At 46.2% G+C, this 24,484-nt stretch overlaps 1 protein-coding gene across 7 annotated transcripts in view; it reads right to left on the bottom strand.

Annotated features, from left to right (window-relative positions):
* The window catches only part of LOC111251469 (uncharacterized), a 183,330-nt gene that overhangs the window by 132,789 nt on the left and 26,057 nt on the right, over positions 1-24,484 (bottom strand). The window contains exon 2 of one of the 7 annotated variants that reach the window (XM_086990358.1): positions 11,458-11,618. The exons of the other annotated variants lie outside the window; for them this stretch is intronic. The gene's annotated coding sequence lies outside the window, so the exon portion shown is untranslated. The remainder of the gene's footprint in view (positions 1-11,457; positions 11,619-24,484) is intronic. 7 annotated transcript variants of the gene reach the window in all.

The raw sequence follows: 24,484 nt of genomic DNA, 5'->3' as shown, positions 1-24,484 counted from the left end.
ACATTTGAAAGAGGCATACAAAAATAAGTACGATTCTGCCTGCTTAATCTTAAAGAGTTTACTATGAGAAATAGAATCTAGCAGTCATCCCGCACCAAGGGGAACTTAATCAAAAATGGTTCTTAGGTAGTGCGCAAAAATAAAACACTAAGAGACTCGATTGAGGGATAGCCAAACAAGAAATATGCCCTAAAAATGAGAAGTGTACCATTTTCAGAGAACTTTATTAAGTTTCCTAATCTGCAGCTGATCATATATATATGGATCTCCAAAGCAAAATTAAGTAAGAGATGTAGATCCTGCGTTCCCGCGCCACTCAGAGGAATAATGCTAACAGTAGATCAAATCGAAATCATGGTATCCAGCCGTGGTGTCACTCGTTGATGGTTATTTGACGATGACAGAAACAAAAAGAAGCAGACCGACACACGATACAATAGAGTTATTTGATGCTACGACAATGATGACGGTAGAAGAAAAAAGTTGGTTACTCGAACAAAGCCAACCAGCCTGTGTCACTACCAAAGACTTCACCAACCCTTCGCCGCAAAGACATCTCCACGCTGATTCTTCTAATCGAAGAACTGAATTCATCATAGAAGTGGTTTCGTCGCTCACTGGATTGACTGGTCCAATGATTGACCGGTACAGTCCACACAAATGAAAAAAAGGCTTAATCCTAAACCGTAAGGAACGAGAGCTGAAACGACATCTTCCCACGGGAATTTACATTCCTCCTTCAATATATTAGCGCAAACGAGGCCGCGAAGCTGTGTAGCATGGCAACCATGGTAGTAGCGTAGTCTCCCGAGCGTCAGGCTTTAAGCAGGCTAGAGATGAAGTGGAAAGGGCGGCTGAGAAGACAGAGAAAAACCCAGACCCCAGAGGTTTGTGCGTGCGTTTCGGATAAAAACTCTTATCACTCGTCAGGGGAATACATAAAGTCTTTTTTCGATTTAAGTCCTCGCCGCCATTGCTTTCTAGGACAGTTTGCTACGGCTATCGGCATCGTCCGGCAACTGCTATCCGCTCAACTGAACGTTGGACTTTCTCTTCGTCCGCCAGAACTAAGTCTAAAGCATATTATGCGGCACGGAAACGAATTTCGTACCACGAGAACAAAGCCGTGGACCCATAGCGGTTAGTGGCGACGGCGACTGGACGCCTTCGTCATTGACCAAAATGAGTAAGAGAGGGACGCCGCAAGTGAACGAGCGGCGCACGTACTTTTGATGAGGAGCTTTAAAGCTCTACCGGGGGCCGAGAACCACCAAAACCGCGACCCACCGATGCTAAGGGGCAGTCAGGCGCCGTTTTGTTCATCTAATGGTATCAAAAGCATGCTATCATCCGTCCAACAACCCATCTCTATCCCGCGATTCAGGGTAATCCGACGTCGATTACGCGTAACACTATGACACACTCGACTTTTAGGGGAATGCGATAGAACAGCGGTGCGGTGAGCTTAGAGAAGACAGAGTGGCTCTCCTCGATCACTCCCATTTCTTGGATGCTTCGTAAAATATGACAATAATGATTCTGTCTGATAAAGGAGGAAAGACCCTTGCTAGACTATTGGAGTCGTCTATGGATCTTTATTTCATTGTCGCCATATTGCTGAAAAAGTTAGCCAATTGCAGACCCTACCATGAGCCAACTTCTAACGTTCAGCTTTTCATGTGATTTTATCTGTATCTTTCTGTTCGATTTCTATCCTCACCTCTCGCATTCCTACCAGCCACTTTGTCCTTGTTTGATCAACTAATCTCCACACAGCATTTTGTTTCACCCACAATCACTGTTGGAAATTATAACCAGGCACTGAGAAAAAAAGATGAACATTACGCCTGCAATTATTGAAGGCCACTCACATTTATTAAAGAGAATAAGCCAATGCTCAATGCTTAGTGCTCGACCCATACGCCTCCAGCCAAATAGTGTCAGCTAGGTAGACTCTGTGAGCTTATCGTACACTACCTAATGTCTCTTAATACTCTTAAATTCCCCTTGCAAGTGATGTTCTCGGTCCCTGTACATGCTACCACATATATGATACATTTAGGGCCATCTATATGTATATCCATTTATGTATTTTGATAATTGTTATTATTAGAACTCCAGAAGCACCAGCATGGCGCAAATGAGTTGATACCGACTCTGGTCTCCCACCTCTCGCTCACGTTCGTATGTGTCCTGTATATGTGGATACGGTTCGCCAACTGCTATGCCTGCTACTAAAAGCGAAATGTCCTTGTATGTTAGTTGAGCACGATATTGTTGAACGACAAGGGAAGCGGCCAACGAAAGCAGCACGGGCTGTGACGAAAACGGCAGTTTCAGCGGCCGCTAGCAAAACCACCGAATGCAATTTCCCTGGTCGCGGAGCCGCGTAACCAGTAGCCGCAGCCTCGGTGGTAGCGGGAATACAGCGGTGGCAAGAAGAGGGCTTTATTTTCCAGGAAATTGGCTCAATTTGTGAGTTTTCTCTTCTGCTTCGTCTTCTTCCTCTTTTTTTTGCCGCTGTTGCTACTATCACTTCGATTCTTTGCCATTGCCGCCGCTTTGTACTACGTTAGCTCGATCCACACGCGGCTACGTTACCGTGCAGCCGAGACGGAAAATTGCCCCTTGCTCTTCGTTTTGTCGTCCCTCTCTTTTCTTCTTCCTCATCCTGCTGCTGCTGTTGCTGCTGCCGCTACTACTACTACTTGCCAATACTTTTTTCGCTAGTGGCGCAGCAAAGCTCCGGCCATTGTCGGCATTCCCCATCGCTTGAGCGTCCAATGCCTGCTCTTGCCTGCGTTCCTCGGTCTGGCCAGAGGCGCTAATATCGCTTTTTGGCAGCGCCAACCAGCCAGTTAGCTTGCTAGACTACCCAAAGCAATGCAAGCTACGCTTCATAGTGCATGCAGTGTTCCCTCGTCACGGGATGCCCTTTATCGCCAATACGCTGAAGCCTTCCCAGTTTATCGTTTGCCCTTGGCGCCAGCTTCAAATGGTCGCTACCGGTGTTGCCGCTGCAGGCTCGTAGTGTTGGAAATCTCCGCAAAAGAGAATTCGACGGCCGAAAACAGGGGAGACAGAAGTCGTACAACGAAGAGAAATAAAGAGAGAGGTAAAGTCGGCGTGCGCGAGAAAAAGCGACAAACTTCGAGGCACTAGTCTGGAAGACCTGCCTGCAGCACGGTTTTCAGCCTCCCGTCTCCCACTACTCGCTGTCGCTACGACAAAGTGGAGAAACGAAAACGCGGTTGCAAAGCTGCGAAAAATCCGCGGGAAGGGACAGGAAGAACTGCGGTGACGAAGGCTGCGGTAGTGGGATGTCAGCAAGTCGACCACGAACACACAGCTGCGCATGCTAGAATCACAGTCCTCGCCACTGCTGCCAGTGCCTCGTCGCTGTACGTACCGTACAGAGATGGTTTGGTCAGTCGAGAACAGTCCTGTAAAGATCAGGATTCCTCTTTTTACTTTTCCTTTTCAGGTGAAAGCAAAGCTTCCCACACGGCCAAATCTTATTACTATACGGTGGTCGACCGCTGTGTCGAGGGTTATTAGGTCAAAATAGTTTGGTGGCCTACTGTAATTCGCAGGTGCCAACCTGCCAAGAACGTAACGACGAAACTCAAGCCGATCGCGTATGAATGCCAATTTAATTGTAAGCATTTAGTTGGCTGTTTGACCATAAAATTATAGGCGGTGCCATGTGATGAAGAATAATTGAAGCTGTTGCCATACATCTTCTTAGTTTTTATTATAATCATTTCTATTCTTGAACATATCTCATAATTTTTTCGAATCTCTTTAGCCTCGGGCGGCCATCGAAAGTATAGTAAACACAGCTCGATCTTGTCTTTTGGTCTACCAGAAGTAACAGCTGACGGAAAATTGAGCTTCAGACTTTAAAAATTATCACTTGTTGTACCTGCATAGGTTAAAGTCAGAAATGTTTATTCTTTCACACATTCTGTCGATTGAAAATTTGACCCTCTTCTGTTCCAGCATATAACGTAAACAGGATGAATCGAGATGGGCAATTCAGAGGCACTCAAGCACTGGCGGGAATAACGTACCATCCATCGTCGCCGGACCGAAAATGGCAGCGAAACAGCAGTGAGTACTGTTAGGCTATCGGTTTCACTGGCACAGGGGTTGCTTTAACTTGACCGGCCTACAGGCCGCGATCCACGGGCTCACCCACCGATGTACCCCCGGCAGTAGCGATGAGCCTTGTAGACATTCCGACAGTAGCGTTGGGAGGCCATGCGTTGCGAGAGAGGTCAATAGATGTTAGATGTGCCTCTAGAGACTCCTGAGCTGGTAGGCAGTCAGCAGCAGCTAACGGCTCTGCTGGGCGGTTCACGGCTTTCCGAAGCCCTTAGGCCGCTTCCTTTCCAAGCCTTACTTTAAGAATGTAAGTTATGTGAACGAACCGAAGACAAGAGAGGAGGAGAGGCTGATGGCCTGCTTGATGAATGGGAAAATACGGTGAACCCAAAAAAAGCCTGTCAGGACCTGGAACGGTCTCAACGCATTGGGGCTGTCCGCCGGAGGCAGCAGCACATCGAGTCAACGCCACCGACAGCTAACCGCGTACTCATACCGTATTGACAGCAGCAGCAACGGCAGTTCGAACTTCACCCGCCCGTCTTGGTCGTCTTTAAAACACCAGGCTCCGCTAGCTAGCTAGTGTGAGGAAGCTGGTAAACAACAGCAATACGAAAAAGGAAAACGAACTGGCGAGGTTCCTTGTTCCATCTTTTTTCAACATATTGCTCGCTGCCGCTTCTGCTATTGTTACAGCAGCGGCTGTTACCTGATAAGGAAGACACGGAACTTTTCAGCAGGCCAGTTAGCTAACGCAACACAGAAGCAAGAAACAAACCGGAAGAGTTAGGTGAAACAAATAAGACCAGGAAAAGTAACCATTCGCCCGTTCGTCAGTGCCGGCAGTTTTTTTCAGAATGCCCTTGCTGCCTCTATGCTCTAGCTGGATGATTGGCTTGCTTGTTGGCAGGCATAGCACCCAGCCGGCAACGAACGGTAGCGCCATCAGTCGACAAAAGCATTCTTTTCTTCTGTCTGAACCTTTTTTCTCAGTAAACTCTACTCAACTCTAGCGAAAAATTCAGCGACTATGGCTAAGTTGACGATACAGGTACGACTTGTCACTTCTGAATTGGACGCGAATAGGACCCACGTTGGCAGCTGCTACACGCAGACATTGTAGTCATGGTCGTAGCACAGCTTCTCCATCGCATATTTGATCTCTGCCTCATCAGACCAACCAACGTGTGCATCTATAGCTACCCGTGCGTCTGTGCGTCGCGCCTGCATGTGGTACCACAGGCGTGCATGTGGTACGTTGTAAGCAGATGCAATTCTTTGTTTCGAACGTAGGCGTTATAGATACGAAGAGGTTTTGTTAGCAGTGAACTTGGTTGTGAAGCGGCCCGTAAACTCCTACTTCTCGCGTTTATACCGCGTACAGGAAGAGGGATTGTACGCCGCTGCTGTTATCGTCCTGGCAAGAATCAAGCTGTCGCCTGTGTACACAACTATAGCAGAACACGGTTCGCCTCGTTTAGTTCCTCTCCAGCCTGACAGTGCGCTCCTCCTTTCCTGCCTTTCTCATAGATACGGATATCAATACAGCAGTGCTGTAGAAGGTTGCCTGTAGTTCCTCGGGGCTTGTCCAGTAAGAGAAGAGCCTGAGAAAGAGAGAGAGGTGTGTGTGTGGGGGGGGGGGGGGGCAAGAAGGGACTACTAGACTGACAGAGAATGGATCGAGATTGAGAACGCGGAGGATTGGCCAGCGGTAGAAATTGCAGGTGCCCAGAGTCGCAGCAGCGAAAGGAAAAGGACACACCAAGGGTATATATATTGTAGGTGGGCGTCCATTTACATATCTCGCAGTCGTCAGCAGCAATGGCGGTACCACAAATCGCAGTGGCAACACTAGGACAACGAAGAGTCGATTCAGATGTTTGTTTGAAGGTCGAGTTGTGTGAGTAGTTAGTTGTCTCCTTTTAGACAGAGAAGTATATATATATCCCCAGTATATCGACAGATAACGTCTATTTAAGTCATACTAATGCAAGGCAATATGTAGTGACGATCCATCTGCACAGCCCATATGGTCCGATCATCGGTCTCTACTTGGTAGACAATAACTATTCTTCTATTCATGCTCACTCCTTCATGCTTATTATAGGTCCAACGTACAGGGTACGTTAATGCAATACTGCCAGATGTTAAAAGTAATGGTGGAAACGCGCCGATTTCCTCGTTCAATTGCAACATCCTGCTTACAACGAAAACATAGGCATGGTTTACGTTTTGCATGTGAGATAAAATATGGAAATAGTACAGAGGACCTCAAGTAATGTTCGTTTCGTACAAAATGTACAAAGGTAAAAAGAATAAGATCTCTGGCAGGTGATGCCGAAAGAAAAGCATGTTAAACGAGGGAAATGTTATACTTCCGTACAGCAGAAGCAAAAGCTTGTTCGATACCCTGCTACAGCGGCTCACTAGATCACCCTACAATAACCCAGAATAGGTCTTTAACGTGGATAAGCTGCGAGATGACAAATCACGAGAGCTTTCAGCGTGTGTCTGTAAACACCCGTGAACTTCCTGTAGTCCGTGACCCGTAGCACGCGTCACGGACAACAGGAAAGCAGGACAGAGTACGCTTTTGTAAGTAACCACCGCCACTATCAGCATCAGTGCAGATGACCGATTCTTATCAGTCTGATCACGGCGTAGCTCATTGCTTTTGTTGGCAGCAGAAGACACAGTTGGCGTCAATTGGGATAGGAGGGTTTCATGGATCCAGCTTGTAAGTGAAGTCGACTGGCAGTCTCACTCTTTCTGTGGGTGGATTCACGAAGACACATTATAAGGATATATGCAACTGTCAGTGGTTTATGGGTCAACATATTCTGCTCATTTTGATCAAGATGTAGACACAAATATTGTCGTAAAATTCTCTCCAGTTAATACATATACAAAAGCTTTGATTTACCTCGAGTGAGTCGAAAAATCTGCCTCGACTTGACATCCTGATTTTTGACGTTTGCAGGCCGTTGTTTCGTCTCCATAGGTCAGCATGCTATTACAAGTAATATAAACATCTGCATTATACAGAAGCTTTTTCTTTGAAACATGACGTTGTTCCTTGTATTTAGCCGGAGGAAAGCATATCAAGGGTGTCGTCTGAAACCGTTTTTCGTTTTTTGTTATCATAAAATCGTGCGGCACGCAGAAAAGGGGAGATGAATTCTGCACTCGCTGTAGTCAATCAGCGTAGACAGTGCTCGCGAATAGGTCGGCGGGACCTAATTTGAATAAGAAACAGACTATAGAATGAAGTCAGTCGGCGCAGTAGGTCCTATGGGCACAGTATATGGACGCCAAAGGCGTCCGTAGATCATGGAAGCCACATTCATTCCCTGGCCTATGTGCGCGAGCTGCGTTGCGAGTCTTAACTACAAGTTGTGGTGACCTTTTTCTCTCCCGAGACAGCGTCGCTTGCCCGGCTGTCTATCGCTGAGGCCATTCTTTCTCGGTGAGCTTGGTCCCTCTTTACCCTCTACCACCGATCGCCATATTAATATAGCTAATGCATTTAGCGCTTGTAAGCAATAAACAGAAAAGCTTTCGATATCCATCATCACTCCCCGTTTTCTTCATTTACGCTGGCCAACTAAACCTGAAGCGTTAACCCAGTTCTGTCAGGAGCCAACACGTGATTGACCGCCGTCACGAATCAAATCAAGCATGATACGTTGCGATAGATCGTAGGTGAATATCGAACGGTAGCATTAAATTTTCGCGACACATTGTCTTCACTAATAGTAGGTTAAAAATTGTGGTTAATAACAAATAAAAGGTCATCTGATGTTGTGCAATTTCGCAAATAGAGGACCACGTAGGTAACCAGTGGCTTATTACAGCCGCCACCATGCTTAGATCTTGCTTGTTCCTACGGGGCTCCCCGCAGAGGATTACCACAGACGAATCCACGGGACCCCCAGGCAAGGCCTGCAGTCGGTTTCGGAAAGCTGATTGCAAGTACGTGGCTAGTCGGCCATCGAGCTATTTAGCTGCGTTCTCGATCTCCTATTAACCCGAAAGCTCCGTCGTTCTCCTATCACCTTGGATAGGAAAGCATAAACCTTGCCATACGCAGTATTCTCTTGCCCCTCTACAAAAGACAACCACTAAATCTTTCCAATGCGAGAACGTGAGTTCCTCTCCAGTTCCTCAATTGTGGCCAGCTAGAAGAGCCAGCTTACGTGTATGTTCTTGTGAAGACTGGAAGGCCGCAGGGAAAGATCCGAAACCTCTGGAGCTGTACAGACAATAGCTCACTGCCACCGACAAGACATTTTACTGCATTTGCCATTGCAGGTGGCAAGAAGAGGCGGGGGAAAACGACGACGAAGTGAGGACCAAGAAACCCGACCCGATTGCACTCGCCGCTATCGTGGTGTGTAGTTTAGATGATGTTGCAACGGCAGCAGTGGTTGTAGTAAAGTGACGGCAGTGAGAGTAGGAAAACTAAGAAGGAAGAAAAGAAGTAAAAGGAACAAAGGTACTCGACTTCACCCACTGACGTTATCTTAACAGTACTTCACTATCACTAGTGGTCCTGTCGCCAAGGTAGTAGCTTTAAATCCACTCTAGTAGAGCCAGCAGCAACAGAAACTTTTCCAGCACCCTTCTTTAATCCGCACCCTGGCGATAACCGAAGCTATTTCCAAATGTCTGTCTTTGTCTGTCTTTTACTCCTTCGCACTCTTTCACTTCCCACAACTCACTGCCGCGTCAATTCGCCTTTTTTTTCAAGTCTTCAACACAAGTCAGCTAGACCTCTTATATACACATCCCCTTCACAACCTCGAAAGGGCTCCAGCTTACACTTGCTCCCCGACCCGCGACAGCGGCTTCCGCGCCTTTCCTTCGAATAGTCCCAAACAACTCCACAGTCCAACACAAACTGGCAGAGCGATGACTACCCAATCAGGCTAACTCCCCTGATCCACTCACGCCGTTGGACCTAGTCTGCTTTACCTCCTTTCTTAGTTTGCTCGTCCTTCCCACAAACTAACACCTAATTGGCAGAAGCAGCAATGCGTCTACGACGGGTGGCACAGGCGGTAGAGAAATCCGGCAAGAACAGTAGCGGTAGGAGTAGCGACAGGCGCAGCTACAGTGTACACTTGCTAAGAAGACCATTGACTGACTGGCTCTTCATTAATTACTCTTTCATTCCTTTTCTTTTTTCCTTCTCAGCCCGTTTCTCTGCCCCTCATTCGATTTGGGTTAGCTAAAGCACGCGGAGTTACAAGTTTCTGTCCGCTCGTCTACGGCATATTACCGAGACGAATCTTGCAGAGACTGACACGTTAGTGCCTCTGGCCTTAGAGTGATCGCGTTGTCAAGACATTGAAGCTGATATTCACCGGTGGAGGTTTGATGGGATGCTGGCCAGATCGTTACGGCAGCTAGCTGCATGGCACAGAAGGCTGGCCACGCTGCCCAGTGGGTTTATTTGCTCGGTCTTGTCCGGTATTTGATATAACGGTTACAATGGCATCGGTTTCTGAGTCTGTACCTGCAAGCTTGGTAGAGCCATGCATGTCTAAGGTGACTTTCCAAACGTTACTGCTACTGCAATGGCTGTCACTATTGATGGCACTAGTGACATACGCCAGAACCGGTTGCAGCGACCCCTGACGCAACTCTAGAAACTCGGAAGTCTTCGTAGTGTTATCGAGAAGACGGAGATGGATCGGTCATCTTCGATTAGTCCTTCCGGTGGATTTATAGTATAGCGTAGAGAACAATAAGGTACATTAACGGTGCTATATGAGCGGCAAAATGTCGACACAGCTTACGTTGCCATTCTACTTTCCTCGTTAACTTCTTTGAGGAGAAGAAATGCTGGTATATTGAAGACAATCATCTCTATGTGCATTGAAATGTATAAATATAATAAATAATTTAATAAAAAATCATAGCAACTAACCCTTATATATAAATGATTGCATATGATGACAACATATTAGGTATATCTGCTTTCTCCAATACCGTGACGTTTTTGCCAGCAGAATGGTTTATTTGGTAAAATACGCTTCAAGCAGCGGTTACATCCTCGCAAGTTAGAGATTTCACGAGAAAAAGATTAAGGACAATTCAAGCCACCGGAGGGCATTCAACAACTCATCCTCCGCTCGTCGACTGGTACATGAAGTAAAGCCCCGCAAACGCACAAGACATGTCACAACGTCTCTCGATGTAAAAAAGCAAATTCGCTTACGATAATTTCGAGAGTATAGGATGGCTTTCTTCAGTGCTACTCGACACATGACGAAAGCTTTTACAACGGTTACTCAACGTAATGTTGAAATCCGGTTAGCGTCAATGGTTACAGTGACGGCAGGCAACGTCGCTCTGGGACTGTTCCTGCAGGACCCGTTAAAAGGTCAAGTTACGCGAAATATCATCACTAGAGGAAGTTCTTCGTACCAGCCGGCGTTTACCTGTGAATAGACAGGAATCACTCTTGTTAATCTTTCAATGTTTTTCCTTTCAGAAAATACTACGTATTTGAGCGCAGCTGGCTCCGGTAACTGGTGACCGGCCACTGCATGAGAATAGACTTAGAGTGGGTCGATATTGACTTTTTAACCAATAGCATTTTTAAGCGGTACCATGTCCGTCACCCACCCCTATTAGGCGCTGTATCGACGATACACTGTGTATTCACCACCATCGGTACGAGATTGCCACCAGCCTAGCTTTCTAATCATAAATAAAACACTAAATATACGCTAAATTGCTAAAATCGGCTTCAGTCACTGCACAGAATAATATGAACAAACGGCAGTGTGTAACTATAAAAAGTTGTTAAAAGTACACACCCTACTGCAGCTATATGTGTGCGTGTTTGTATGTGAGCATATCGTTCTACGCCCGCCACACAACATCAAACAACAGGACTAGTGAGGACTGCGCGCTTGAAACAGTACAGAGGCATCGGCTGGACGACAATCGAAGTCCGGGAAGAACTTGTCCAGACGCAGCAGACCGAGGAAGCATGAGCAAGCAAGGGCGTCAATTAGAATGTAGCCAGGGCCCTATCGCAAATCCCTTCATTACACAACAAGGGATGCCTCGTAACGTCCCCGTCGTTGTCGGGACCGAACAGAGGACAAGAGATGAATGAGAAAAAGCTTGAGACGAGAAAGGTCTGACGCAGAGCTATGGGGTATGGGAGCAGCGACCGACTCGAACGTCGCCGTATCGAAAAGTTATTACAACCTTTATTCTCCCTTATTTTCTCTTTTGAGTCACTTCATGAATCAGTGCGTACCTTCAACAGACACTAACGTTTCGACAAATAGCCAATGGTTTTGTGCTGAAGACGTGTACAGTCATCCGTACCCAATAGTCGCTATAGTAGACGACAAGGTGGAGCGTACAGCTGGTTGAAGGACAGCTAGTGCCAGCATTGCGAGCGCTGTCTCGTACGTGACGCGTAGGAGCCGTTGCTGGTGCCTATGTTGGTGACGACAACACTAAGCAGAACTACGGCGGATATACAACTGGAAAAAAAATTCGAGATATGCGGTTGCGTTAATCGTCCGACGAAACTCACAAGTTCATAATGCTGTATCTTGAGTAAGATTAAGCCAGGCTTAAACATTTCTTTGGTGTTCTGTTTATAAGCAATGCCCAGATTAGCTTTGGATTTTGCATTGTGTTGCTTGGCTTCAACTTTTGGCGCAATGGTAATATGACGGATCCAATTGAAAAGTACATCCGCAATCCTGTGGTTTTGCGATCTTTCTGCCTATGACATCTTACAAATACCAACTGTCTATGACGCGGGTAGTACGATATCACTAACGTGCACAAGTAACAAAAAAATCCTAACCGCTTGTATGCATAGGTCTCAATTAAACCCAAGCGTAAACTTCCGAAGTGGGTTGAGCCTATTTACTAGCATGCTCTATACCCTAAGACCTAAAAGTAACATTGCTAATCTTCCTAGTTATGAGCACCGCCATCATCAGCTCTAGAAGCAGCAGCAGCAGCAGCATCGAAATTATCTGACTTGGTATTGGTACCTATAATAGTAATAATAGTCCTTTCTCATCCTTTCTGATCACCCTTTCCTGCTCCTGCTCCAGTCCAAGCAACGCTGAAACATATGTCCTACTAAACCCGTTTTTATCCCATTCTTATGTATCCAGAAAAGGCCCAAATCCCAAAGCTACGAGTGGGGCCTGATACTTCGGCTAAATACTAAACAAAGAAGCCATGCTAACAAAGCAAGACAGAAATTTTGCTATCTGGTCTGTTGTCGTAACAGGACAAGATATGCGATGTCATTGTTGTTGTTGCTGCTCACGCCGGCCAGCGAAAGAGTGCCAAACGCCAGCCCAAGCCCATAACGAGAATAAATCGACACCGGTAATGATAATTGTGGTTGCCGCATCTAGTCGATCGTTTAATTACATAGTAATGACAATATATGTGGCCACGTACAGGCGGGACGATGAGCAAACAAGTAGGTCTTTTCAGCACTCAGAGCATTTACCCTTTGTCGGCGTATAGGTGCATTAATTGTGATGCGGCTAAGTTCGGAAGAAGAAAAAGTTGCGCGGTTTGTAAACAATTAATAAAATCTATCGGGGATGAAGTTTGCTCGACGGACTAGCGTGACTAGCTATTATAAATTACCACAGCGTAACTATGTGAGATCTAATATGTCTGGCGGTAAAGTGTTTCGTTGCATAACGTCATTCTGATGTCTATCTGCGGAATCCCTAAAGGCACTATGGAGCAGGCAGGAGGCAGGCCATTACATGGTTTATTAAGAACGGAGTACGTTTTCGCTTGTGACAAATTAAAGTCTGTGATAAGTCGACAAGTAAACACTACCTGTCCAAGGTCATCGACTGCTGCCCCACAGAACATGTTACTGCGCCATCTTATCGGAATTACGATGTGTAAGGAGATCTATACGTTAATTTTTCAATGTTAAATGCATTGTGCTCATCTATGGTGCGTAGTTTACATATTATTTCGGTCGACATCCGTTCAAGATGGCGTTAATGTTAGCAACGGCGGACTTCATTAGGTTTTTCATATGATTATATTTATATCGTCGTCGTTGTCTCCGTAATTCGCTGGCTACCCGGGAGCTGCTGCAGGTAGTTTAGCTTATAATAAAGATAGGTTTGATTTCATGTATGTAACGATGACAGCAGCAGAACCAACCACCACAAAAACAATTCGCTTTACAACTGGTACGTTCGCCCCCATGTTCATTTGAGGCTGCCAATAATATGCATAAGACATTAATCAGAAAATGATCCATTAGTTTGCTCTGTTCAATTAATTCATATATCATCGGTAGCTCTAGCAAAAATGGCGGCCACTACCATCCGCAGCATCGGCCCACCATTATCGCTGGCACGAGCCCACTGACACAGGCCCAAACCTAGACCCCAACACGGGTACCGTAGAGCTATTCAGTTTCGAAATTTGTTGACTGGTCCCCTCACAGACACGCCCCAGACGCTAAATGAGCTATGACGAAGCGGAATAGCCCATTATTCTGTGGTCCGCGGATCCTGCCTTTCCCCCAGTTGCCTTTACTATGTATTTTTTTTTCTGCCCAAGGTACAAATCTGTGCCCGCTTCTCTATATGCCTCGCTTCTCCTAGTTTCGTGCGTGTCTCTGTTTCTGTTAGTGTTACGTGCGCTTTACCTTATTACTGCTTTTCATTCGCCGTACGTGATTGGCAACGACGACTGCGGAAGCGATCTGGGTTTGTCTAAAGTTCCGTGGTATGATACACGCGCTTTTTCTAACACACGGGAACTAGCGATGGCTGACATCCTTGCTGTTGCTCTCATTTGTCTTGCGTTGCACGCTGCAGTTGCCGCCGCATGTACAGGCAGAGCTACCAAGCTGGCGTATAATGCTGGCACGGTATGAAAATTTACCGTGGAGCAGAGTTTGTAAACAGCAGTCTCCAGAGCCGCTTACGGCTCATGGCTACCGGTGGTGACTATCGACCTGGCTTCCATTCCTTTTCATTATTAAAAGGTTAACGTGCGGAAAAGCGAAGACACTGTCCCTCTAGTAGAAAAACAGATCGGTCGGCCATTTGGTGTTAGTCTTCAACTGCAGTATTATAGTTAGGAGAGTAAGAAAGCTGCAGTAGTGGAAGTGCCGCTGTGCTACCACCAGTGAGATCTTTGGCATAAGTTATTTGTTGTGATTCGCTTCCATCGCCGCTGCTGGTGCTACTACTATCTCTTCTTACTGTTGGTCCCACAGATTCGTAGGTACAGGGCCTTCCCCACAGGACCAAGCCAAGCTAAGACGTATAGAGGGAGGACAGACGGGGTAAGGAAAAGCATCTGCTCTTCTCCCAGTTTCATCCCGCTCTCGTACCACTGCTATCGTGGCCGTGACTACTCCTACTAATGAAGATGGATCATGGCCAGGTGATCGTCTGTATCGTCATGTGCTACTGAGACGGAGAGAAAGGATACGCCGGAATCCGAGCTATGCTGTAAGAAGCAAGTGAGAAACGTCAGAGCTGAAAGGGGGGCTCCAACGGCGGCAGCAGCAGCAGCAAGTGACGCAGCAAATGCACTGACCAGGATGGGAGCAACGATGGTGTAGATGACCGATGCAACTAAAGCCGGCCAGACAAGCGACTGACTCGTCTTTGCTTTGCCTTTTGCTTATCATTGGTCGTACGTGTGTATGTGTATGCGCTTCTATATGGTGGATTGCCCATGCAACCACCCATCTGCTGTTTGGGCTTATCGCCTAGACACGAAGCATCCATGATACCCTGGGGTTAGAGGATATCCTGTAGATGGATATGGCTGACAATACACCCGGAGACTTGACTATAAAGGCACTGATAGTGTATAAAGCTACTGGATGACTAGTGGATTCGGTGGAAGCGAATAGCAGCCACGGATAAGCTTTGTCCGAATGCAGATAAATACCCTGACCATAATGAAAATTGTCAGTCAACGAAACCTATGACGAGACCAACGTATACAACCGTACAAGATATTAGTAAGTAACACGTTTTTTCGATAGCGTGTTTTATGGGCGTAAATTTGGATACCATCATAAATGTCATCTATTTACTCTATTTTAAGCCAAAACAATCGAGGAGCGTCATCAAGACTCCTTCCTTGTAGAAAAGAGCCATTTTTGTTGTTCCCGGATGCTCGATATGCGTACGCATTGTAGTACAATGAAGTATAAAGGTTGTCTTGTACTATTTACCTGTCAAAAATAATTCCAACATACTACACAATTCTTTGTCGAGACAGTCATTATTAACCAGCGTCAGGTATCCGTCTGAGTAAATTTATTCCATCTGCATTTTACCTTTAGCTATGTAAATTTCTGTGCCATTTTTCTATGCCTTTGTGCAACATTGGCCTATCCGATTTTGAAGTGCATACGCTAAGCTTCTTACGTTATATGCTTGGAACTGGAGTCTATTTATTATGACGAAAATTGAATTATTGAAATGGGTATTGTTTGCTATCGCGTAATTACTTACAGAGCTGTTTCAGACGTTGATTAATCTATATTGAATTTCGTCCACCTTCAAGTAACCATGTCAACCCGATTGGGTTTGGGTAGTAGCCCACACACAGCGTTATCGACTATGTGTGGTGCTTGTACCTGTCAATTGAGTAGTGGAGACTGAGCCAGCCGGCATAAATTAATACTCACTTGTGTCCCTAGGGGCCACTTGACAGAAACCTAGTGTTTAAATTATCCTTACTGTGTAACGAGTACGAGCCAGTAGCCATGTCAGTGATAGGTATGCATAGATGCAAAATGCTGGCACCCTTTGTCTCATATCATTTTGTTTCGAGCCGTCAAATGCGCCCATGGCGTGGCCTGTTTGGCCCGATGTGTGAGCCACTACCTATAAAAGGTACTAAAACGGTTGTATTCAGCTATTATTATATCGGAAGATATTTCCTTATTGCGTTAAAATGGGCACTTCGAAGTTAATAATTGCGTAAGCATTCTCCGATCCTTCTTGCTTTCTTTCTGTCGCCAGTAAAGATAATGAGATTCACACGCAGACCGAAACCTAACACGTGTAGAGTATGTTGAGCTAGAACGTAGCGGTTTAAGAGCGTAGCAAAGAATGTGAGCTCGAAAACATATGTTGGCAATAATTCAGCATGAAGGACATACAAAGGTCATTAATGAGGAACCCGTTTCTACAACACGAAGCTGCTATAGTAGGCCTTCGGAAACATGAAGACTATATATATGGTAACTTTGATCATAATCCTCGAGTCTCTGCACTATTAGAGTAGAGACCAAAACCGTTTCGTACATAAAAATATATGAAGATACAGATGTGGAATCCCCTAAACGCTCAGTTATAACTACCAAAGTTCAATCATTGTTGAATCTCATTGTATGCTTTAACATCCTCAATAGACGAACGCAAGTAGAGTGACGCTTTGAGAGTAGAACAGACAGGGACTGGTAGCTTGCTATTCCCGACGTTTTCGCGGTATTTTCAGCCTCGAAGGACCCTTCGACGACCAGGCCTACGCACTTTTAATTGGCTGCGTCGGCTATTCTCTAAATTCGGTAAGCATCGTGGTTCTCGCTTTCCCCCGAGCCAAAACTGCATCACAATGACAGCAATAACAGCGGATGGCCAAAACATAAAAAGAAATAAAAGCCAGGCATGGGCATAGGATACTGACTCTGCTGATTGGTGGTGATGTTAGTGGTGGTAACGGTAGCTGTCCAAGCAACCAAATCCAATCAGAGCCGATGACAAAGTTGTTTATTCGTCGCTATTTCCACTAGAAATTGTATCCTACGTTTAGGTTCGTCTTCGGCCCGACTTCGGCACCGTTGGTTCCGTCTCCAATTCCCGAACGACCCAATGTAGAAGCGGCTCTAGTACAATCCTTCGGGCCAGCAACGCCGGAAATGAACTTTCTCTCTCTCTTCCACCTTCTGTCTTTTCATCGCGTGCGAACGGCTACAAGACACAGTGTTTTGGCAGCGATGATGGCTGTAGTATCCGTAGGGCCATAGTGCGTACGGCTGGGGCCACTCAGTCTCGTACCTTCGACAGGGAGCAGTATTAGCAAAGCTCGGTCGACCGAGCAACACATGTGATACCAGCTGGGAGATGGGTCACAGCGATGTTGTCGGTCGGTCTGGCCCTTCGGTCCGCCTCGTGGCCACGTTTGGTCTGCTTGGATTGGCAGGTCGCTCCATCTCAAAAGAGAACGGTAGACCAGCTCATGATGATCATAATAGTGACGCACGGGACAGCTTTTCCTCCTAACCGTCTGATGTTTTTTCTTCTTCTGCTACTAGCAGTCCTGTTGTGATTACGGCCAGAACCTACGTCTGTCTTTATGTAGCTAGACGCCCCGATCGTTTCCCTCGCTTTTACCTTGTCGGCTGTCATCGATGACAAACCTCATAAGCACTCGGTAGCTGTGGTATTTGATTTCTTTATTATAAGCTGCTAGCTATTAGGTAAATGCTACAGATGAGGAGCGAAGGTACGACAGAGATTGCTGATTACTCAAAAATAGCTCGGTGCTATTCATGTTAGAAGGATAGCATGTCTAACAAATAGCGACGGAGTGCCTCGTGGAAACACAGAAGGGTTTACGATAGATTACCTACCTTCCTCTACTATACCTATAAGCCAATCAATAAACGAAACAAACTGATACTAAACTTATTGGTTAGTTTCGTCCACTAGCGCCGCTAGCCATCATGACTGAAATTTAGTCAAGGTTCCATGGTGATAGGGATGGATAGATCGTTGACAGCTGCAATAAAATACAGACCTAATGAAGTAATATATATATATATATATACATCATACGGTCAGCTAGGTGTTCTAGTTGATCTGTGAATTTCTTTATAGAACAATATCTTTTTCCTCGTCTACCTGCTTTAGCTCTACATGTTCTCTCGATCATATTATCCATAAGGTGAGGCCAGCGCTGCATCACTAGCGTGCTGCACGCCCTCTCACAATATTCCAATAAAAGCATTCTCAAATCCTTCACTCGCAACTCTTTGCCTTGCAGCATCGATTCCTCACACGGTCGGTGTTCCTTGCTCCAATGTAAATCTAATGCGAAGTACAAAAGAACGACTGAGCTCTGCCGTGCGCCCGTTGTCCCTTCTAACTTTGCTATTCTTTACTATTACGGCAGATCGTCGGATCAGCAGTGAAGCAACGTAGCGGCGCATCCATCTGCGGTAGTAGACAGCAGACTACATGCAAAACCTTCTACGATCCGCGCTAAGCCAGTAGAGGCAGCAGTAGGGGGTTGTCGTGGTGATAACATAGTCCGTTGTAGAGGAGAAAACTAAGCAATACTCTGCTGCTGCTGGCAGGTCTTCCATGTAATCTTGCAGGTGACGAGAAGGTTCGGTGTACAGTGTTGCAAGTGTTCAGACATTATTCCGCTAGGCAGCCATTTGAGCCCCAGCCGTAGCTAGCAGAAACCCAACCTCAGTGTCAAACTTATCCAAGCCAACTTGTTCGCCTACGTAAATTAGCCCATGTAGTCAGCCGTTCAACTCATTGAGAACACCGAAGACAGGCTCAGTTGTATATAGAATATATCTGCAAAGTGTACGAATCGCAGCAAAGCCCAGAGCGGTGGAAATAGCAACGGTGGGCGCGATAGAGCTAATGGCATCGTAAACGTGTCCGCCATTAATAGAACATTGCATTGCATTATTAAAACATCCCAGTTTGACTACAGATGAAGCCGACAACGACAGATACGGTAGCGACGGTAACTCCGCCATGCTGGTAGCGGTACGTGGTTGCCGAGATGGATCACTCCGTTGTGACATCGCCTGAACAGCCTATTTCGGTGGGGTGACCAAACGAAAACCAGTTGGGACGAAATTCTTCTGGTAGGGGATAAACTTTTTATATCTTTATTTGAAAACGGCTGGGTGTGTGCGATCGCGTGTGTCTATGAAAGGGTGCGTGTCTACGGATGCGACGCAGTCTGCCTGTTTCTAGGTTACTGTACAGACGACACTACATGCCTATGTTAAGCAGCTCCATGATCGGTGGCATGGGCGGAGGGCAAGCAAGCTCCTAGGTTGTCTCCTCGAGCGATAGTGCTTGTAACGGTGGCGGAATGGTATAAAATGTACTTTATGGATACGGGACAACTGTTCGTCCCGTTGGTTGATAAGTTAGGATTCAGCCCAGCTTCTATCTTCGCGCGTCACCCAGCTCCCTGTTCTCATCAACTCGAGTCTACCTTTAAGTCGAAGTGAGCCTAACACTAGGGATCAGATGAGTTGCCACTGTTACACCGACCATTACAGCCCCTTTTGCCCCTCGTATGAGTCGGCTAGCACACACTTTCATAAAATGCGATGATGCTTACGCGTCTCTCCGCCGATAGTAGAAAAATTAAGTGCTCAGAGCCAACTTTTTCCTTGCTACTGCTGTTGTTGCAGCCAGTTCTGCAGGCAGTGGCTGCAGTCTACGACGAAGCCCAAACGAACGCGCTGTCTAAACGTGGCTCGGTTTGAGCGCCTATCTCAGTTGAGTCCATGGCCAGGAGATCCCTACATGGCTCTTGTTTCCTCTTATGCCGTCCATTCACTACCACTAAATCGTAAACTTCGGTCGCCAAAAGTAGAAGTTGTCTTTAGCAGACGTGAACTGTATCTGCTGAAGCTGCAGTTACTGCACTGGAAGTCCTGCAACGGTAACGGTCGTCGCTACCGGTTTCTAAGCGTTCGTTTGCTTCAACTGCTGCTGCCGCCGGTGCTGTGTCATTGTCGCCACGTCTGCCTCTGGGGCAGAACAGAATAAGGAATGGTAGAGCAGCATTTACGGCGCAGCTGTTCGACTGTGCATCCATTGGGCTGTTCGTCGATTTCATCGAACTGCGACGTGGCCTAGATCAGAACAGGACGGCTGCGAGCCAGGGACAGCCACCGACACGGCGCAAAGGATAGGCCATCGGGCCAAGCACTTTCTGTCGGCGGCATGGCCTCCTGTTCCTCCGTCCGACTAGTCGGCTTCTTCTCTGTACGTGTTAGCCGAAAGGCGATGTTCGGAAGTAATAACATGTCCACCACGTCCACGCTTCTCGTCGTAGCTTCCTCGGCCAAATGACGGATCCGATTGCCGACCACTATTCACTCATCGGCCACCGCCGCCAGCTCCATCGCCTGCCGCTGATGACATAGTGCCCTTCAACCGAACGACTGATGAGAGCAGCAGCTTCTATGGCAGTTGTAGGAGTTTACGTCAAAGGTGCCACTTACTCGAGCCGCTTCGTCCGATGAACGCAAGAGTTAAGGGTTAAACTGAGTTGCACCGAGAATTGCTGCAAGCAGAACTATGCAGACGATCGGTGCAGGATACTATCGTAGCGAACGCGAAAAGAAAAAGCAAAGAGTAAACACAAAGTGTGCGTCTATAGGCGGATTTATAGGCATCTTGCCGTGCTATACCTATTAGACTTTAGCAATCTCAATAATAATAAAAGCAATGCGAAGATCAAGGATTCAGCGACGCGATTATATTGGAAGTAAGCTTTTTCTGTATATATAAGAAATCAGTTTCGTCAAGTGCATTAACGACAACGTCACTGGGTTTTGTTGAATGTGCATGCCCGCAATTTTAGTTGTTGCCCGGGGCAACAAATGTATTCAGTTGTCTTCCGAATAGAGGAAATTAACTTATGACCAATATAAGACAGCTGCTAGATTATCATGTAATGCAAGTAATTTTGCCTGTACACAGGTCACGTCTCTCTAATAAGTGTACCCTGCAGGGAATGCAGAGGTGTGACTTAAAGCATAAAGTTCGCAAAATAGCCTTATTTACACATCCACCCAGAACTAACTCTTGAATCTTTTGTGATCGAATAAACGGGCCGTTGATATTATGCCCCACATAAGTATGGTAGCCTGGTATGATGCAGTGCGGCACGCTTTGTCGCTCGACTCGAATCACATAAGAAGGCCTTGTGGTACCAGCCTATGCCCCTGGTTACTCTCACTGGCTAGTACGGGTTCCTGCGATATTCCATCTTTATAATAGATTGCCTATAGCCTCTACCAATCGGCCAGTAGGCTTCTAAAAGCCCATTAGTGCAACTGCACAGAACAAAGCCCTCACAAGGTGTGGACCATCGGCTGCTTTACGTCGTTGGGTAGCACTGCCTTAAGTCTGCACGTACAGGCTCGGAATTCAGGGTGCCCTGCTGCGCAGCGAAGTGCCCCCAAAACCCACCATCACTGCCACCACTGGCGGAAGAAAACTGACCAGCATCAGTCAAGAGTCGAAACCAACTAACGGACCTATCGGGATCGCTCAGCTCCTCCAAAAACCCTCCTAAGATAGGAAGGTTTTCCTATGGTAAATCGCAGCGGGACATTCCACTATCGTCCAGCTCAATCGACCTTTGCACTCTCCAATGGCTGATAAGCCAAGCCAGCTTCAGCCAAACAAGACATGGCTCTCCATACTAAATATGCGAGAAAAATATATCTACTGCGCTTGAGCTCATATCAAAGAGGCCCCGCTGTTTTATCATTGGGATTTCAATTTGGTTAACTACAATATTATCTATGAAACCAGAATGATAGTCACTAAATAGGTGTATAAGGCGTGTTCCTGGTACCCAGAGAATGTTATAGGCGCCACTGAGACTTTGAAACAGCCTTATTAACCACTCAGTTTCTCAGAGCTAATATTCGGTGGATCATTCCACGTGTGTGTTATATCCAAAGCTGATTTACTAAATATCTTAATAAAAAGTAATCGAGAACAACGAATGCTCATTTTCTTCCGATTTTGGTGGAACAAGCTGTTCACACGAATATAATTTAATAGAGAAATGTCATATTGAGATTAAACAATTTAGCTTTCTCAAACTAACTACTATATTTTTACATTATTTCTTTGTCTATTCGCGCCTCCCGCGTTACGAATTCCGTTGTGCCTAGGATTATCAATCCATAAAAAAAAGCTCAAAGAGCCATGCTTAAAGATATCTGTCCAAACAATAAATATATGTACTTTCGGTAATCGTACCTGAAGTCCATCACAGAGGACCGTCCCCCAAAGCTCCTACTTCACGTTTTCCTTAATGGAAATTACAACCCAGCGAATGCATCTCTTTTATACATAGATACATACATAATGTATGATGAACGGTTTTCGAATCTTTCCCACGAACGTTTGGTTACTTCACCCACTCGGAATAATATCACCGTACATTGCACCACTGTGGCTTTGGCCGGTCGACTCCTCTGAGACCGAAGCCGCCACAGCGTTATTCGAGAAGCAAGCAACATCCAACCAACAGTACGGTGGTATACGTTTGTCGTCCCTAGCATCTCCTGCTGTACCCCTTCTTACCCCTCACCCCTCTCTGGCCCGAACACAAAATGGAAATAGATTACCTGCCTTCGTTCGGCGTGGTGGCGTTCCCTCCAGCTGCCAGTATACACCGACGCGGGTCGACTGCAGACTTGAGTATGATACGCTATAGCTAGATATAAAAAAAAACAGCAAAAGAGAATACAACTACTGGAGCCTGCCGACTTAGCGAGCCAGTTTCGTCTGCGGATCCTAGAGGAAGCAGCAGAAGCGAGTTCCAGCATCAACGATGGCACCGAAACCCATAGAGCAATACGACATACGCCAGGTAAGATATTGCAGACAGGTAAAGATGAGACCGCTATGCTGCTAACCTACTGAGCTGCTTGTTTGGTCGTTTGTTTTTGGCAAAGAACTCCGCTGTATGACAATTGGCATCGGAGTATACCACATCCAATACACCACACATTATATGAACGTTCTTACCTATAATGAACATCTGCAAAAAGGTATTGATAGCACTAGTCGCATTAGCCATAAACGCTCGCTGATGATTCAGTTTGAAAATTGCGATAGTATCGCATCATTATATGCGATTGCCCCAAAGACGACATGATGTACTGCTACCTCTATTAAGCGATTAAACGGCAGAAGACATTTTACTGTAGACCTATGCCGAATAAGCTACAGTACGGTTTTTATCGCAGTGAACATAAACTAAGTGAAGATCAGTAAATGAGTGATTTTGGCAGCGCGGACTTCCGCGGATAGTCATCATATCACGCAAATCTCGATTTCATAGACTCGCCGTCTGAAATAAAATTGAGTACGTCATGCACTAAATCACAAAACGATCACACCTGAGATCACGCACCAAGCAAATCGAAATCTGAAAACAAAAAACTTTTGCCAGACAATAGCAGATATATATATATATATATATATATATATATATATATATATCTCGATTGTACCTGAGTCGCGTCAGAGAAGAGTGCTGGTCGACCTTCATAGAGTGTATTTATACACATAGGCCAGCACATATCGTTTGCAGCAGCTGTGGTAAGCAACGGTGGTCTCTGGCAACTGCCGTTAATGATAACTATTGTCACTAATCTTTGCGGCATTAATACCAGCTTGCGGTCTGCGTATTATTAGGAGGCAGTCGCGGGATCGTGGGCGCCACAGGCGCCGCTGCCGTTTTCGTGCAGCCAAGCAAACGTTCTTTGTCATCTATATAACACCCCATGGCTATCAGAGAGTCCGTCGTTCACATGTTAGCCCGCACTCTATCGTTCAGTATATAATTTATATTGGAAGTGGGAGAAGAGATTCAGGCTGTGGATGTAGTATAGGTTCTCATTTGCTCAATCACTTCAGTGCTGCTATGCTCTGGCTAGTTTCTCTCGTTTTAGTGGACGTTGCCAGTGGGCAGCTTGCCCCTTGTCCACCTTCTTTGTATATATCTTAATCCGTGCGGGTTATTTATTACTCGGGGCGGCAGTTGGTAGCAGTCCAGCGATCTGGCTTCACTTGGGTCACTGGCCAGGCAATAGCACGAGCACCAAGACAGGCCTATCACAAGCAGCATTGCACCCTGCAATATGGCCCTCTCCTAATGCTGCTATTGCTTACTGTCTGCTGGTAGGGCGTTAGGCCGGCTAAAAAGATCCAAATTTCTGACTTTCTTCTTCTTGAAGGTTCTATTGCCGGCGTGTGACTAAGGCTGGACATACAGGTTCCCCGTGCGCAGCCTTCCAACGTAGTCTGAACTCTGCGATAGGTTGGTTAGCCTAAAGGATAAGCGGAGGATCAACAACGCTCGCGAAAAGACCGAAAAACAGAAAGATAACGAGTCCATCCTTGTGCATCGTCCGTTGCAGGCCGTTCCTCCAAGTAAAGCCGATTCTTCTATTGCCGATGATCCGCACAGACTGTGGGAACGCGACCATCAAGTTGGCCTTAAAGTTCAGGCCAACTCCATAGGTACTTGTAGCATCGGCGCCGATCTCAGAAGACGCTGATGGCGC

The sequence above is a fragment of the Varroa destructor genome, unplaced genomic scaffold, assembly GCF_002443255.2.
Source record: "Varroa destructor unplaced genomic scaffold, Vdes_3.0 BEIS01000005.1, whole genome shotgun sequence".
NCBI lineage: Eukaryota > Metazoa > Arthropoda > Arachnida > Mesostigmata > Varroidae > Varroa > Varroa destructor.
The sequence above is the reverse complement of the archived record's forward strand: the minus strand, read 5'-3'. Positions and strand labels throughout refer to the sequence as shown.